The sequence below is a fragment of the Eleutherodactylus coqui genome, chromosome 3 (assembly GCF_035609145.1).
Source record: "Eleutherodactylus coqui strain aEleCoq1 chromosome 3, aEleCoq1.hap1, whole genome shotgun sequence".
Taxonomy (NCBI): Eukaryota; Metazoa; Chordata; class Amphibia; order Anura; family Eleutherodactylidae; genus Eleutherodactylus; species Eleutherodactylus coqui.
In genome coordinates this window covers 103,728,759-103,745,997 of record NC_089839.1, presented here as the reverse complement: position 1 = coordinate 103,745,997, position 17,239 = coordinate 103,728,759, and the positions used below count along the sequence as shown (strand labels likewise).

Below are 17,239 nucleotides of genomic sequence, written 5' to 3'. Positions count from 1 at the left end.
TCACACCCCCCTCACCTCCATGCCAGCCCTCATATCCCCCTCACCTCCACGGCAGCCCTCATACCCCCCTCACCTCCATGCCAGCCCTCATATCCCCCTCACGTCCATGCCAGCCCTCATAGCCCCCTCACCTCCATGCCAACCTTCATACCCCTCTCATCTCCATGCCAGTCCTCACACACACCTGAACTCCACGCCAGCCCTCCTACCCCCTCACCTCCATGCCAGCCCTCATACTCCTCTCACCTCCATGCGAGCCCTCATACCCCCCTCACCTCCATGCCAGCCCTCATACACCCTCACCTCCATGCCATCCCTCACACCCCCCTCACCTCCATGCCAGCCCTCATACCCCTCTCACCTCCATGCCAGCCCTCATACTCCCCTCACCTCCATTCCAGCCCTCATATTCCCCTCCCCTCTCTGACAGCCCTCACACCCCCTCGTGCAGGGCTTCCCTCCGCAGCCTCCTCTCCTCAGGCAGCCTTGTGTTGTGGCTGACAGTCCTGCTCCTTGGTAACCAAGTACAACAACTAGTCCGGGCTGCATGCTGACTAGACCAACTTGTTACCCCCGTGCCGTACAACTGACATGTCCTCCCGACCCCCATGCACACATACAGTATATACACACAGCAGTCTGTCTGTCTGTCGGGATATACAAGATATCACTGGCGTACATATACGGGGTGCTGGGGGTGCGGTTGCGACCCGGCCCCTGAGCCCCAGGGGGCCCACGGGGCTTACTTTGCAGTCAGTCAGGCGACACTGACTGACTGCACTTACTTTCACTATGGTCTCTGCGCAGGCAGGAAGCCTCTCCGGGCACATCGGCGCTCCTCCCAGGACCTCCGCTCAGACCCCTCCCCCATCTGGTTCTCCAGCACAGAGATCATCAGAGGGGAGGAGTCTGAGCGGAGTTCCTGGGAGGAAACGCCGATGTGCAAGAGGGGCTGCCTGCGCAGAGACCATAGTGAAAGTAAGTGCAGTCAGTGAGAGGGAACGTCCTCGGTATGATTAAGAGGGGGGAGGGGAGTGAGGGGTGTTCTGTGTGTGATGGTGAGTGGGGGAAACGAGGGGTGTTCTGTGTGATGGGGAGTGGGGGTGAGTGAGGGGGGTTCTGTGTGATGGGAGTGGGGGTGAGTGAGGGTTGTTTTGTGTGATGGGGAGTGGGGGTAAGTGAGGGGGGTTCTGTGTGATGGGGAGTGGGGGTAAGTGAAGGGGGTTCTGTGTGATGGTGAGTGGGGGAAACGAGGGGGGTTCTGTGTGATAGGGAGTGGGGGAAACGAGGGGGGTTCTGTGTGATAGGGACTGGGGGGGCGAGGGGGGTTCTGTGTGATGGGGAGTGGGGGTGAGTGAGGGGGGTTCTGTGTGATGGGGAGTGGGGGTGAGTGAGGGGGGTTCTGTGTGATGGGGAGGGGGGGTGAGTGAGGGGGGTTCTGTGTGATGGGGAGGGGGGGTGAGTGAGGGGGGTTCTGTGTGATGGGGAGGGGGGGTGAGTGAGGGGGGTTCTGTGTGATGGGGAGTGAGGGTGAGTGAGGGGGGTTCTGTGTGATGGGGAGTGAGGGTGAGTGAGGGGGGTTCTGTGTGATGGGGAGTGGGGGTGAGTGAGGGGGGTTCTGTGTGATGGGGAGTGGGGGTGAGTGAGGGGGGTTCTGTGTGTGATGGTGAGTGGGGGAAACGAGGGGGGTTCTGTGTGATGGGGAGTGGGAGGGCGAGGGGGGTTCTGTGTGATGGGGAGTGGGGGTGAGTGAGGGGGGTTCTGTGTGATGGTGAGTGAGGGGGGTTCTGTGTGATGGTGAGTGAGGGGGGTTCTGTGTGATGGTGAGTGAGGGGGGTTCTGTGTGATGGTGAGTGAGGGGGGTTCTGTGTGATGGTGAGTGAGGGGGGTTCTGTGTGATGGTGAGTGAGGGGGGTACTGTGTGATGGGGAGTGAGGGGGGTACTGTGTGATGGGGAGTGAGGGGGGTTCTGTGTGATGGGGAGTGAGGGGGGTTCTGTGTGATGGGGAGTGAGGGGGGTTCTGTGTGATGGGGAGTGAGGGGGGTTCTGTGTGATGGGGAGTGAGGGGGGTTCTGTGTGATGGGGAGTGAGGGGGGTTCTGTGTGATGGGGAGTGAGGGGGGTTCTGTGTGATGGGGAGTGAGGGGGGTTCTGTGTGATGGGGAGTGAGGGGGGTTCTGTGTGATGGGGAGTGAGGGGGGTTCTGTGTGATGGGGAGTGAGGGGGGTTCTGTGTGATGGGGAGTGAGGGGGGTTCTGTGTGATGGGGAGTGAGGGGGGTACTGTGTGATGGGGAGTGAGGGGGGTTCTGTGTGATGGGGAGTGAGGGGGGTTCTGTGTGATGGGGAGTGAGGGGGGTTCTGTGTGATGGGGAGTGAGGGGGGTTCTGTGTGATGGGGAGTGAGGGGGGTTCTGTGTGATGGGGAGTGAGGGGGGTTCTGTGTGATGGGGAGTGAGGGGGGTTCTGTGTGATGGGGAGTGAGGGGGGTTCTGTGTGATGGGGAGTGGGGGGGGGTTCTGTGTGATGGGGAGTGGGGGGGGGTTCTGTGTGATGGGGAGTGGGGGGGGGTTCTGTGTGATGGGGAGTGGGGGGGGTTCTGTGTGATGGGGAGTGGGGGGGGGTTCTGTGTGATGGGGAGTGGGGGGGGGTTCTGTGTGATGGGGAGTGGGGGGGGGTTCTGTGTGATGGGGAGTGGGGGGGGGTTCTGTGTGATGGGGAGTGGGGGGGGGTTCTGTGTGATGGGGAGTGGGGGTGAGTGAGGGGGGTTCTGTGTGATGGGGAGTGGGGGTGAGTGAGGGGGGTTCTGTGTGATGGGGAGTGGGGGTGAGTGAGGGGGGTTCTGTGTGATGGGGAGTGGGGGTGAGTGAGGGGGGTTCTGCGAGCCGGCACCTGACTTCACTATTAGAGGTATGCTAGAACCGAGCCGCTGTATTGGTGACTGAGGGCTCAATGCCACAGCTGTAAGCCTACAACACTGTGGGAGACCACCGGCATCTCACACATTTCCCAACTATGCACGCTGCCGGCAGGGACCACATATGGCCTTGTGTAGCACTGCACATGCACAGGGGGATTCTTTTTTTAATTCCCCACTCTGTTTAGAGTGACAATGCGTATGAAAACAATGTAATGTGTATGGGCAGTGTATCATACAAGTGTACAGGGCTCACGTTACGTGGTACGCAGAGAAAGAGAGCATGCTGGGATTACCACGTGTGCATAATACGTGGTGAAAACCTGGTCGTGGACATGAGCCCTAACATGTGATAAAAGTTAGCTCATGCTGTCTCCAATGTATGTGTGCCTGTATTATGTATGTGTATATAGAATTATTTTTTTCTTTCCTGAGGAAGCAAAGCGTGCCTTGAGGCTTGTGTTCTGGATGTTTTAAAAATCTAAAACCCCTGATTACTAATGATCCATTGATGGGTCATTAAAAAAAACAGTAATGTAGCTAAAAGTGATATACAAGGAGTAGCTGTGAAAAGGAGTGGTGGGTGGACGGGTCTGGAAGGGGGCCCCAAGCTAAACTTTTGCACCCGGGCCCATGAGCCTCTAGCTACGCCCCTGCACGATATATCACAGCTCATCCTCCCGTCTCCCCCGACTCACCGTGTTCCCCGCCAGTGATGACTGCCGCATCCTCCTGTCAGCAGCCCGGCTCCCATCACCGGAGTAATGTCCTCCGTCCGAGACTGTAGCACTGAGGCGGAGAGTGAGGCAGCCGAGGAGGAGGGCTCTGCTCTGTCACCAGCCTGGAGGATGTCACGACAGGGGCCGTCTACAGAATACATGTCCCGACAGACGGCTGCAGTCCCCTTCCCACGGCCGTTCACACACTGCGGCAGCGGCCCCCATTCTGTAGGGAAGCAGCTGGTGGCCCTATTGGGGCAGATGAAGAAGCCATGGCTGGTGGCTGAGGGTTCTGCGATGGCTGTTACCTCACAGCCTGTCTCAGGGCTAGTCACACATCCGTATGTTTACAGCGTATTACATGGGATCTGTACGCCGTGCGATACGCGGTAACTCAACATCACTTACATTGCTGTACGCTTATCAGAAGGAACTGCGTAATACACAAGCACCATTAATACGTGAGTTAGAGCCCATTATTCTCTATTGCCAAGCATATATACGCGTATGTATATACAATTACATGCATACGGGCGGGGGGTATACGCATCATCACTAAGGGGAGTATAAAAAGACACAGGTGTGCTGCGCATGGCGGGGTGCGTGAGTACACAGTCATGTGCAGTAGGATTTTGCCGCCATATGCAGGGTCACAGCCGGCTCCACGCTGCGCTTTACACTTTTGGCCGTGTGAGCCCGGCCTTAGAGCTTCTTCACACGACCATATGCAGAAAAACACTCGCCGCAGCGCATTATAGTGAATTAAGTATATTTGCGCTCGTGTTTGCGTGTAGTTCTGTACTTTGTGCGAACGCAGGGCCAGGTCACACGACACACCCCTCCGTGGATTAAAAAACCATTTAGCTTTAAAAGCTCCAGATGTGTTGTATTCCCCGTGTTTTGCGCAGTGTTTCACGCTCCCTCTTGCGTATTTGCGCTCCTCCCATAGACTTCTCTGGGGGACTTTGCTGCACAAACCACAGGAAAATACAACAGTTCCTACTTTTGTCCAAGTACGCAAAATCCTCGTGCAAAACGCACTCATCGGAGTAAATACATTGACGTTCTATTACACCTTTGCTTTAGGTACGCAAAAGCATGCGCAAATATGGTCATTATGTTGGCCATCGCTCCCGGGCCTGGCGTCAGCTGAAGGTCTCCCTCTCTTCCCTCAGGCGGCTGCAGCCTATCGGCCATGCTGGGGCCAAATGTATGAGCCCCCCAGGCAGGGCATCCCTCTCCAGGTAGTCGGAATAATGACAGCCCAGTTCCCTAAGGGCTCATGTCCACGGGCAAAAGAAGAATTAAAATCCGCAGCGGATTTTAACTCTTCTCCTGCCCGCGGATCCGCGTCCCATAGGGATGCATTGACCACCCGTGGGTAGATAAATACCCGCAGATCGTCAATAAAAGGGATTTTAAAAAAAATGAAGCATGAAAAAATCTGGACCATGCTCCATTTTCGTGCGGGTCTCCCGCGGGGACGGCTCCCGCGGGCTTCTATTGAAGACCTAAAATAGGAATTTAAAAGAATTTACCCATCCGGAGCGGACCGGGAAGGTCTTCTATTCCTCACGGCCGGATCTTTCTTGCTTCGGCTCGGCGGATGTGCCCGGCGCATGCGCGCAGCACGCCGGCGACGTGCCGAGTTCATCCGCCGGCCGAAAAAGGAGATCCGGCCGTGAGGAAGAGAAGACTTTCCCGAACCGCTCCGGATGGGTAAATTCTTTTAAATTCCTATTTTCAGCGCTCATGTCCGCGGGGCAGGAGGGACCCGCTGCAGATTCTCCATGGAGAATCCGTAGCGGGCCTAATTTTCCCCGTGGACATGAGGCTTAAGGGCTCATGTCCACGGGCAAAAGAATTAAAATCCGCAGCAGATTTTAACTCTTCTGCACGCGGATCCGCACCCCATAGGGATGCATTGACCACCTGCGGGGTAGATAAATAACCGCGGATGGTCAATAAAAGTGATTTAAAAAAAAAATGGAGCATGAAAAAATCTGGACCATGCTCCATTTTCATGCCAGTCTCCCGCGGGGACGGCTCCCGCGGGCTTCTATTGAAGCCTATGGAAGCCGTCCGGATCCGCGGGAAACAAAAATCAGATTTTACTCACCCGCTCCGTTTCTTCTCTTCGCCGCCGCGTCATCTTCTCTCAGTCGCGGCCGGATCATTTTGCTTCGGGACGGCGCATGCGCGGGGCACGTCACCGACATCATCCTGCGCATCCGCCGGGCCGAAGAAAGAAGATCCGGCCGCGACGCAGAGAAGATGACGCCGCGGCGAAGGAAGTATCCGGAGCGTGCGGGAGGTGAGTTAATTCTGATTTATTCTGATTTTCAGCGCTCATGTCCGCGGGGCAGGAGGGACCCGCTGCAGATTCTCCATGGAGAATCCGTAGCGGGCCTGATTTTCCCCGTGGACATGAGGCCTAAAGGTGCCTACAGGCGGAGCGATTATCGTTCAAACAAGCGAAAGTGAATAAAAATCGTTCAGTCTAAAAGCGAGCCAACGACTGGACGACAAACGATATTCATTCGCGTTTCATTCATTTTCTGCAGGCATATACGCCACCATCGGCTCCTTCACTTATTGTTCCGTTTATACAGACTGAATGATTCAACAATGGATCTGCCTGTCTAAACAGAGAGCACAAGTGAACGAGGCCGCGGTGACGCCATTCGCCCGGTCGAACAATAATAGAATCGGCTCGTCTAAAAGGACCTGAAGACAACTTTATATTGAACAACCCGATAGCTAGGTTCAGTCTCCGGGGGACGGAGGTTGCAATTAGTTACAAACCCGCAACTAAAGAATAAGGCCAGTTTCACACGGCTGATAAGATCGGGTGAGATTTCTGCGTTGCGAGACGCACAAACATGAATCCCATTCATTTTAATAGGTTCATACACATGAGAGATATTATCCCACATGGCAGCACGGTGCTATGTGAGAAACAGATCGCAGCATGTTCTATCTGGCTGCGATATCGCCCATTGCTTATTGAAAGCAATGGGAGAACTCGGTCATCCTCCATTACAGCAGCGGCAGGAGATTCCTTCATCCTCTCGGGGAATCCCTTAAGATGTGGTGGGGAAATCCCTTCAGCCCTGACTGGGGTGAAGCGATTCCCTGCGGGGATGAAGGAATCCCCTGCTGCTGCTGTCACAGAGAATCTCCCAGAGTTCTCCCACTGCTTTCAATGGGGCTGGCGCTGCTGCCACATGAAAATGCCTCACATCCACAGGTCTTTCACGTGACCTTCTGTAACTAGTGCTGCTTAGAGTATATACAAGATTACTACTTGTACCCATTAGGCCGTGTTCACATGGTTGGACCTCCTGTAACTAGTGCTGCATAGAGTATATACAAGATTACTACTTGTACCCATTAGGCCGTGTTCACATGGTTGGACCTCCTGTAACTAGTGCTGCATAGAGTATATACAAGACTAGCTGATTTACCTGGCTTTGCCCGAGTTAATTTGGTACTGGTGTTTATCTGGTGTTCACACGGAAAATCTTACGAAGTCGTGGTTACTTTAGAGATACTGAAGAAAAACATATGTTCACCATTTTGCATAGTTCTCTGCGTTACCCAGGAAACACCACGTGGAGGAAACCATGCAACGTTTCCTTTATATAAAATGTCATCAGGAAGTGAGAGAATTAGATTACGTACATAAAATTTGGACACTAATTCTTTTGCGCTTAGAATTGGCTAATCGAGTTGGGACCCATTAACTTTTCATATTTATGACACAATCAATGCTTGTGTCAAATTTCATGTTTTTATGACATTGGGAAGTGAGAGATTTTCATTATCTACGTAACATTTGGACGCTAATTCTTTTGCACATAGAATTGAATAATGGTGTTGGGACCCATTAGCTTTTCCTGTTTATGACATAATCAATGCTCGTGCCAAATTTCCCATTTCTATGACACCGGAAAGTGAAAAAATTACATTCCGCACGAAAAATTTTGAAGCCAATTCTTTTGCGCTAGAATTGAATAATCGAGTTGGGACCCATTAGCTTTTCCTATTTATGTCATAATCAATGCCCGTGCCAAATTTTAAGTTTCTATGACATTGGGAAGTGACAGATTTAGATTATGTACGTAAAATTTCGACGCCAATTCTTTTGCGCTAGAATTGAATAATCGAGTTGGGACCCAATTACTTTTCCTATTTTGGAGATAATCTATGCTCGTGCCAAAATTCATGTTTCTACGATATCGGGAAGTTGGAGAACGTTTGGCGAGTCAGTCAATCAGTCAGTGAGTCAGTGAGGGCTTTCAGCTTTATATATACAAGATTACTACTTGTACCCATTAGGCCGTGTTCACATGGTTGGACCTCCTGTAACTAGTGCTGCATAGAGTATATACAAGATTACTACTTGTACCCATTAGGCTGTGTTCACATGGTTGGACCTCCTGTAACTAGTGCTGCATGGAGTATATACAGCATTACTACTTGTACCCATTAGGCTGTGTTCACATGGTTGGACCTCCTGTAACTAGTGCTGCATACAGTATATACAAGATTACTACTTGTACCCATTAGGCTGTGTTCACATGGTTGGACCTCCTGTAACTAGTGCTGCATAGAGTATATACAAGATTACTACTTGTACCCATTAGGCCGTGTTCACATGGTTGGACCTCCTGTAACTAGTGCTGCATAGAGTATATACAAGATTACTACTTGTACCCATTAGGCCGTGTTCACATGGTTGGACCTCCTGTAACTAGTGCTGCATAGAGTATATACAAGATTACTACTTGTACCCATTAGTCCGTGTTCACATGGTTGGACCTCCTGTAACTAGTGCTGCATAGAGTATATACAAGATTACTACTTGTATCCATTAGGCCGTGTTCACATGGTGGAATCTGCATTAGTCTGTGTGCACACCTACCGTGTGTGCAAGTTGCGCCCGAGTGATTGGGGTTTAACTTGCATCGGACAACACGCGGACACTTGTCCATGTGCTGTCGGACTCACTTGGATATAGCACATAGCCATGCATCAGCGTGATACGGACAGGAATAGAGCATGCGATGAGTTAGCGGTCCTCGTTAATCTGCATAGACCCATAGGCTATAATGGGGTCATGTGCTGCCCGGGATTTACCACAGACAGCACATGGCCCAAAGGCTTCATGGAAAGAAGAGAAGTGACATGTCCCTTGTTGATGTGGATTCCGCAGCGGTGTATCCACATACAGACTGAATGCAAGTAGTTGGTGTGCGTACGTACGGCAGCTCTAATCCAGATCCATGTCAGAGATCTACCGTTAACATGCAGATTTATGCCATGGATTTCCATTGAAGTCCGTGTTGGATGTTTCTGACGCTGAATATGGCCTGACTACTGGAAGACGGGGAACAAGGGGTCTGGTGGGACAACCGTCATCGGTGGGGGGCATCAGGAGACGTCAGCAGCCGCAGGCACAAACTCTTCAGCTACTTGGTTTATGCAGGTTGAAAACAGACAAATATCCATCAAGTCCAACCTTACTAAGCGATTAAAATCACGCCCGCAAAACGTGACCAATGGTTTCACAAGCCGACATCCACAGAAGATCTGTACTTAGCTCTCCAAGATGTCTGGAACAACCTCCCTGCCGAGCTCTTTCACAAACTGTGTGCAAGCGTTCCTAGAAGAGCTGATGCTGTTGTGAAGGTAATGGGCGGTCACACCAAATACTGATTTAGATTCCTCTCTTCACTCACTTTGCATTTTGGTTTTTGATGAAACTGAGAACACTTCTTCTCTTTCTGAAAGCATTCTCACTTTGCAGCATTTTTCACACCTGCCTACGGTCTCCCTCATAGAGACATTTTTTACCACGACTAGAGCGGCGTTTTCAGCATCGCAGTATAGCGCTCCCATTGTTTTCGATTAGACCGCTCAGACAGCCGCTCGATTGCAGTGACTTTTAGCGCTGTGATTTTCCAGCAGGGTTTGTTCTATTTTTGAGCGTTTCGCGTTCCTCATCAAAACTAAAGTAAAATGCTGCAAAGCCCCGCAATATAAATCGTAGCGCTTACCACAACGCCTGTGTGAGGGAAGCCTGAAACTACTGTTGTTGTATGTGTTACATTAAGATTAGAGATGAGCGAGCGTACTCGGCCAGGCCCTTTTTTCGCCCGAGCGCCGCGATTTTCGAGTACTTCCATACTCGGGCGAAAAGATTCGGCAGGCGCCGTGTGTGAGTGGGGGGTTGCAGCGGGGAGTGGGGGGAGAGGGAGAGAGAGAGGGCTCCCCCTGTTCCCTGCTGCTATCCCCCGCTCCGCCACGCCTCCCCCCGGCGCCCCCCGAATCTTTTCACCCAAGTACGGAAGTACTTGAAAATCGCGGTGCTCGATCGAGTAATTACTCAATACGAGTAGGTTCACTCATCTCTAATTAAGATCAAAATGTTTGAGATTCTAAAACATGAAATGACTTGGAAGTTCTGACAAACACATATATCCCACATACAAAACACGAGGCACAGGGATTACAGAATAAGGCCGCGCTCACACCTGCGTGACGGTCAGTTCACGGTTTCCATTTTTAGAGGAGAGAAAAAATGATTTATTACCCAAGTGATTTCAATGGGGTTTGAAAAATAACAGAAAGGCTTCTGTTTGCCTTCATTCTGTCAGGCCTACGTTTTTTAAACAGAAAAATCACGCTGCAGACTGCGCTATTTTATCATCCAAAGAAACGAAAATCTAATGAAATGGAAGCATACGGAAGCCTTTCTGCTTTATTGAAACCCCATTGGAATCAATGGGGAAAAAATGGATTCGTTGTTTTCTGTTTTATTTCAGTTTCTCTTCTCCAAAAATGGAGCAGAGAGACGGAAACCCTGAAGCGACCCCAACGCAAGCGTGACAGCAGCCTTATACTGCTAGAGAAGAAATTTGTCACATCTTAGAGAAGCGATTCGAGGAGCATCTGAGACCTTCCGGAATCAGCAGTAGTAATACTATAATAATGCTGACTAGTAATACAAAGTATAAGGGCAGGATCAGAATCTCCATGATTTTGCTGTGATTTGGTGATAAATCCAGTCTCATGTAACACTATCTTGCTGCAGGTTTGTATTATATAGCATCTTGTAAGATCCCCGATGAATATCCTTGGTAAGGGCCTCAACACACGGGCCGTTATGTGGCCGCATGATGGGACGATACGAAACCACTGATCACTGGTTTAGTTTCCACTACCGGGACGCTCGCATGTTGTGTGCAAGAAGAGTTACGGCAGGACCCGTCTTTTCACGCTCACACACACTGGCGCGAAGTTCGAAGAGTCAGAATATGTTGGGGTTTTTCTTGTTTTTTTTTAAAACCCCGCTTCATACGCTAGAACAACAGGAGCTAAAATAATTCATGCAGATTAAAAATCAGCTTCATCCCTTTTAGCAGTGATTACTTGTGTGCAGTGACCTCTTCTTCTGCTTGTGTAGAGCTTGTTGACCACTAGACGCCTCTAAGACACACAGAAGGTTTTTCGTGGGATGTAAGAAGCTGGATGGTCATATTAAGGAATTGCCGACACCTGGACCTTTCTGACCAGACTGTTAGGAGGTGTTGGGACCAGTGGATGTGTAAGGGCACACAAGGGGACTGGGCTCAGGACCCCCTCGACAGACCACCAGTAGACAACATCATATGATCGTTCGACAAGTATGAGCAGTTCAGAAACAGGTGACACCATCGTTAGACCCCTGCATCTGTTGTATCCATTTCCAGGTGTTTGGCTAAAGGACCTTTGGTCTCATGGCACACATGATGTGTACTGCCTTTGACACCCACCATCACCATTTGTAGTGGTGTTATGCACGATTAAACTGGATGCTACAAAGTGGATTCCAGTTGTCTTCAGCGATTAATCCAGGTTTAGTTTGGGCATTGATGGCGGCTGTGTTCGTGTTTGGAGACCTGAGGGTGAACACTGCAATCCTGCCTTTGCTGTGGAGCGGTACACTGCTCACACTGCTGGTGTGATGATCTGGGGGCCATTGCATGACAGTCGGCTACCGCTAGTGGTGGTACGAGGGACAATGGCAGCTCAGTGATATGTTCAGCACATCCTGCAGGCACATGTGTTGTCTCTCATGGCGGCCTCCAACAGGATAATAGTTGGCCGCCCACAACAAGGGTTTCTAGGAATGTCTCTACAACACTGTCACACTTCCATGGCTGCCCAGTTGCCAGATTTATCGCCAATAGAACATGTATTGGACCATCTGGGATGCCAACTTCGACAGTCTACGAGTTTGCATGTTCTAGAGGCTCAATTACAGCAAATGTAGACCTCCTTCCTTGGTCTCTCACAACTCACAGCCTCTCCCACTCACAGAGATGGCAATACTCTTGATCTAGTCTTCCTCCGTCTCTGCTCTGCTTGCCACTTCACTAACTCCCCTATCCCGCTCTCGGACCATAACCTCCTCTCTTTGCCTGTCAAGCTGCCTAGAATCTCATCAGACCCACCAGCCTACCATATGTACAGGACCTTCAGACCGTTCACACCCAAAACTCTGGCATCTCCCCCTCCTAATTCAAATAGGCTATCATATCCCAACTGCTAAAGAAATCGACTCTTGACTCGACCGATGCTGCCAACTACCGACTCTTCTCAAATCTCCCCTTCATCTCCAAATTATTAGAAAGCCTAATTTACTCCCGCCTTAAAAGCTATCTATCAGAAAACTCTCCTCTTGACCTCCTACAGTCCAGCTTCTATCCTCTACACTCGACAGAAACTGCTCTGACTAAAGTGTCAAACAACCTCCTAACGGCTAAATCGAGGGGCAACTATTCCCTACTGATCCTCCTCCCTTGCTGTTGGGGTCCCCCAGGGCTCAGTCCTCTGCCCCCTCCTTTTTTCCATTAACACAGCCACTACCATCAGGACAGACCATCAGGAGATTTGGCTGTCAGTACCATCTCTACACCGACGACACCCAGTTATACACCTCCTCTCATGACATTACAGCACCGTTTCTTCAGTATGCAACCGGATGTACGTGGTCTCTAACCCTATGTCCACTCTCTACCTTAAACTGAACCTCCCAAAAACTGACCTTCTCCTGTTTCCGCCCCCTACTAACCGACCTCATCCTGACATCTCCATCTCAGTGTGAGGCACCACAGGCCCATTCGACTCCAATCCCTCCTTTACCCCTACATCCAATCTCTGGCCTGAACAGTTCGCTTGCACCTCAAGAATATTGCTGCGCTCCAGTCGGCAGCTCTGTCCAGGTCTTGGACAGCTCCTCTGCTGAAACCTAGCCATGCTTCTCTGTTTCCCTGTCTTGTCCCCACCATGTTCCTGATTAGGCCTCCTATATAAAAATGGCCATGCTTCTGTTTCTGATTAAGCCTCTTGTATAAAACCAGGCCATGTTCCCACCTCCTTTGCGTGAATATTGTGCCTCAGCAACCATTGATCAAGCTCTACTACTGCCTGCTTCTCTGCTATTCAACGAAGACCTTCTGATAAGACCCCTGGCTTCCCTTCCGACAACGTGACCCACTTTCTCCATTTCTAACTCAACACTGAGACCTTCTGATACCGACCCCTGGCTTCCCTCTTGACAACACGACCCATCTACTCCATTTGTTCTGCCCATAAGACCTCCTATTGCGGACTCCTGGCTCGTCCCCAACTACTCTTTCCACATCTGCGGCTGCTACACCTAATGCTCCAACCCAGTACCTAAAACAGCTATAGAGATAATGTATGAATGTTCCTTATGAGAGGAATTATATACAACTGTAGAAGTGTCATGAGGATTTTTTACGGGGGTTCCAGGAGTAGGTGAATGAGCAGATTCCGCCAACCTGGAGTCTTAATGCCACACTGTATGTGAATGATAGATAATAAATGCAAGGCATTGGTTGGATGTTGGCCAAGATACATGAGCCCACTAGCCACTTCACGGTTCCTTGCGTTGTAGTGGGTCCCTACACTAATATAAATGCATCACAGAAGGGGAAATCAAGAATTAAAAACAATCACAGAAAATGGCCGTTACTTACTGAGTAAGGAGTGCATATAGATGCATCCTCTCACCATGCAGGTAGCTGACCACCAAATGGAGGAGCCAATAACACCTGTGCAGGAGACCGATAAAACAACCACTCACACTGCCTCTTGATAGTGAGGGGGGTCCTGCACAGGTGTTATTGGCTCCTCCATTTGGTAGTCAGCTACCTGCATGGTGAGAGGATGCATCTATATGCACTCCTCAGTCAGTAATTAACGGCCATTTTCTGTGATTGCAATGGGGCCGCCAACAGCAGCCGTGGCCCCATTGAGGGCAATGGACACAGACCTGCATTCATGCATGTTTGTGCATGTACATGGGTGCGCGGTTTTGTGTGCACCTATGTATGTACAAGCTCATGTGAATGCACTCTCATGCTGAAAAAAGACACATCCATCCAGGTGAGCCTATTACTCCCAAATGTTGATCCAAAGGAAGGCAAATAAACAAACAAACAGTGAGGTAGAAGCCAATTTTCCTCAATGAGGCTGGATGTCCATGGGCGAGGTGTCATTGCGAGATTCGTGGCAATAAATCGCACACGGAACTCGCATGCCAGGATTATTATGGAAAGCGTAGCCTACTGCACACAAGCAGAAAATGAAAGCGATTTTCCGCTCGTGTGATTAAAATTGCTGCATGCAGCGACTCTTCGTGGTGAGCCTATCATTAATATAGGCTGATCGCGAAGACCTTTTATTGCTTCCCCCTCCTCCCCTATGGCAGAGGGGGGAGCACTAAGGCTGCCTGTTCATGGGTGTTGCGGTTTTACGCCCGCGGGCAAGCAGATTTCTGTCGTGGAAGGACACTAAAGTCACCGCAATTATCCTATCATTATGATAGGTTCATCGAGGAAAATATCGTGACATGCCGCAAATTTTATACTTGAGCGGAAAATTGTGGCGGATTTCCATTTGTGTACATCGGGCTGCGCTTTCCATAGTTGTCCTATGGCAAGCGTTCATTGTGTTACCCGCATGTGGATTATCGCCGCGGATAACGCAATGCAGAATTGCCCGTGGACAGGAGGCCTTAGGGCTTTTACCCACTAGCGTTTTTTTCATGCTGCAATATCGCTGCGTTCCCATTGAAAAAAGCGCAGCGATATCACAGGGGAAAAAAAATCCTCCATGACTCCAATCTGGCGATTAGAATAATCCCCGGATCACCAAACCTTCTGTAGTAATCAGTGATATAACATGTAAGATTGTATCGCTCAAGAAAGGCGTCCAGGCCCCTCTTATATTCTTTTACCAACTTTGCCATCACCACGTCCTCAGGCTGAGAGTTCCATAGTCTCACTGCTCTTACAGTAAAGAACCCCCTTCTATATCGGTGTAGAAACCTTCTTTACTCTAGATGTAGAGGGTGCCCCCTTGTTACAGTCACAGTCCTGGGTATAAACAGACGATGGGAGAGATCTCTGTATTGTCCCCTGATATATTTATACATAGTTATTCGGTCGCCCCTCAGCTGTCTTTTTTCTAAACTAAATAATCCCAATTTTGATAACCTCCCTGGGTATTGTAGTCCGCCCATTACGTTTATTACTTCAGTTGCCCGCCTTTGTACCCGCTCAGGCTCTGATACGTCCTTCCTGAGTGCCCCTAGACCTCTTTTAATGCATCTGATGATCCTATTTGCCTTGGCAGCAGCTGCCTGACACTGGTTACTTCAGTTAAGTTTACAGTTAACTAAAACCTCCAAGTCCTTTTCCATGTCAGTGTTACCCAGTGGTTTCCCATTTGGTGTGTAATGGTGACATGTATTTCCCTACCCATGTGCAGAACCTTATATTTATCATTGTCCCTGCCATTTCTATGTTTTGCCTCTAGGTGGCAGAACTTACCTTACTATGATTTTGTACTTGCTATAGGGCACAGAGCTTTCCCTGTACAGTTCCACAGAGTTTATGGTAAAAAAAAAACAGACAAATCCCATTACTATAAAAGTAGTTATTTTATATGAAACATAACTATGTTTTAACCAGCCAGCTCCTTTGTGAAGACCCGATGTCCAGGTGCGGATTTTAATTATAAAATCCATGCGTGTCTCCTGCACAGGAGATCTGCGCGTCTTGCCACCCATAGGGATGTATTACCATCCGCATGGCAAGTAAAAGCATGCGGATATGATTTTTTTTCCAGTGTGCGAGATGCACGCATAGGAAGGAATCGCAGCATGCTTCAATTTCCAGCGGGTCCAACAGCGACGGGTTCTATTGAAATCAATGGAATCCACCCTCACCACAGCACACCTGCAGCTGTCACTGTGGAGGTGCTACAAATCCACAGGAAAGCAGGAGATTTGAAGGGAAAAAAAAAAAGCCCAGACACATCCGCAGTGCTGAAGAAAGAAGATCCAGCCTGTACGGAGGGGAGCCGCGCTGGATTCGGTGAGGTAAGATAATGTTCTTCTCCTCTCCATGTCCCCGGGCACACAGGGATTCAGCAGTGTAATCCGTGCATGCAAGTGGACATAAGGCTTTAGGATTAGTTTTGACCACTCACAGATACAACTGAATATACAATTTATTCCACCATTATGGTTATAGTGTACAATCCACATGAATTAGGAGAAACAGAAAGAAACATAATTGCGGTTTCATGTCATGGTCAAAATTCTTGCAAATGGTGCAAATTTTCAGCAGTTTTTTCCTACATAGATAAGTGATAATGATGCATTATAGTAGCAGCATTCTGCTGTTTTATTACAGCTAGGCTACTAACATGACCAGCCTTTGCAATGTCTTAACCCTTTCCAATCCACTGTCTGATGTCTGAAGACATTATGATTTAAGGCTGTACAGCTCCGATGTTAGAAGACGTCCATCGGGGTTCTCTTACTGTATATTGCCAGCCTCTCTGCTGTCGGAGCCTATCCAACGTGTCACCTCATGCAGTACTTGCTTTAGCCAACAGATAGCGCCATTGTATAACAGCAGAAAAAGAGTAAGTCCCCTAGGAAAACCAGGATACAAATTGGATTGGAAAGGGTTAATAGTTGTAATAATGGTATAATGATAAGGTCTTATGATTAAAAAAAGATCAATTGATTAAATGTGTTATAATTGAGAAAGCGACCTGGCTATGTGCTAGGAAAGTAAAGGGTTTTAAAGAATACCAATACCCCTTCCCTTTTATCCATATGGCCCAGACTGCGATCATGACTTCTCCCAGTCACAACCTGTGTCTGCAGAATTTGACACATAGACATCTGTGACTCCTCAATTTTCTAGCCACCTGCCTTTGTTTTGCATACTTCTACATAATCTTCCTATCCAGAGTGGCCCAGATAGTAATAAAGCATAAGAGTATTCCCTTTTTGTGCTCTCTGTAGGCACCACAGAGTAAGTACCACTTTTAGTGCCCCATACAAAGTAAAAGTGCCTTCTTTTATACTCTCACTAAGTAATAAAATCCTATACGGGCTCCTTTAAGTAACAATGCCCCTACTGTCCCCGTTCAGTAATAATAATGCCCCTCATGGCCACCTTCTAGTAATAAAAATAATGCCTCACTTGTCCTTCTTTTGGTAATAAGAATA

General features: G+C 49.3%; 1 long non-coding RNA gene across 1 annotated transcript in view; it reads left to right on the top strand.

Moving 5' to 3' along the window:
* The first annotated feature begins 918 nt into the window (after positions 1-918).
* LOC136619798 (uncharacterized) overlaps positions 919-17,239 on the top strand; it is a 29,661-nt gene continuing 13,340 nt past the window's right edge. The window contains exon 1 of the long non-coding RNA XR_010791039.1: positions 919-978. This is a non-coding gene — a long non-coding RNA (uncharacterized lncRNA). The remainder of the gene's footprint in view (positions 979-17,239) is intronic.